Source organism: Octopus bimaculoides, chromosome 23 (genome assembly GCF_001194135.2).
Source record: "Octopus bimaculoides isolate UCB-OBI-ISO-001 chromosome 23, ASM119413v2, whole genome shotgun sequence".
Lineage (NCBI taxonomy): Eukaryota > Metazoa > Mollusca > Cephalopoda > Octopoda > Octopodidae > Octopus > Octopus bimaculoides.
In genome coordinates this window covers 4,693,181-4,694,467 of record NC_069003.1, presented here as the reverse complement: position 1 = coordinate 4,694,467, position 1,287 = coordinate 4,693,181, and positions in this window count along the sequence as shown.

Genomic DNA, 1,287 nt, shown 5'->3' with positions numbered 1-1,287 from the left:
AAGGACTCTCTAAGAAGTAGAGCAGTCTATATTAATTACTGATGAAGACCGGTTTAAAGGGTTACTCTGAGTTTCTCGCCATAAAGTGTACCTTTATGGCGTATCTTCAGACCCTAAGACCCGTTAGCCTTTGACCTCTTTAAAATATGGAGGGGAAACGATACAGATAAAAAGAATGGGGATTATCTCCCCCTTTTGCTAGTCATCAGCTTCCAGCTTCGTCGTCCTCCTTCAGTTACGCCACCTGCCGGCTATGAGAGTAAAAAATAGGGGGTTATCCCCTACTCTCATCAGCAATCAATTTCCGGCTGTGGTCGTAATTATTGCTAATAACTGCTATTATCGCTATTATGCGGTTCCCAAATCGCTAACAGGAATCTCGTGAAAAGCAAGCACGGTCCGAAAATCTCCGTTCTGGAGTTCAGTACGGTCCCTGGTATGTGCGAGCTTTTCGGGAGTTCCATGCGTTCGGCTATGCATGGCTTGCAGCGTTTCGGTCCATTTATGTACGGACCCGGACGGTGGAGGATTTTTCATGATATCGAGTATGGAAACCTCTTTCCAACCATGGATCCTCCTTCAGGATCCCGGAAAAGAGATATGTAACATCGTTGGCCAGCCATATCTGGCAACTGAAGGAAGATGGAATTCCATACTCGATATCATGAAAAATGGCGAGAAACTCAGGGTAAGTCTATAGGTACGTGATATTTCATTATGCAACCACTATATGCTACAAAGTATATTAAACGACTTTATAAAGTCAATGCCATGTCCTACTGTGTTAGCAGCGCTATATTAAATTGCATGTTACGGTCATCTCTACATATTTTTAATAGAAATTATAGCCAGCACTGATTCTGTTACGATGTTTCACATCCCAGATGCCAGACGTACATAACCAGTAATGAGACCCAATAAGAAAGATGGGTAATGGGCGTATGTGCCATATGTGGGTTCCGTAGTAGTAGTAGTAGTAGTAGTCGTAGTAGTAGTAGTAGTAGTAATAGTAGTAGATTTTGTTGCTGTTGTTGCATTGTTATCAAACCCTAGGTGGTGAACTAGCAAAATCTTGAGCCCCTCCTCCCGCCATTGGGCAAAATGCTTAGCGAATCAAATTCCGCTTAAGTCGTCTTTACCTTTCATCCTTTCGAGGTCGGTGAAATAAGTACCAGTTGAGCACTGGGGTCGATATAATTGACTCAATTCCCACCCCAAAACTGCTGGCCGTGTGCCAAAGCTGGAAACCAATATTATTTAGCCTTGGGTTACGCCTGGTCAGACAGA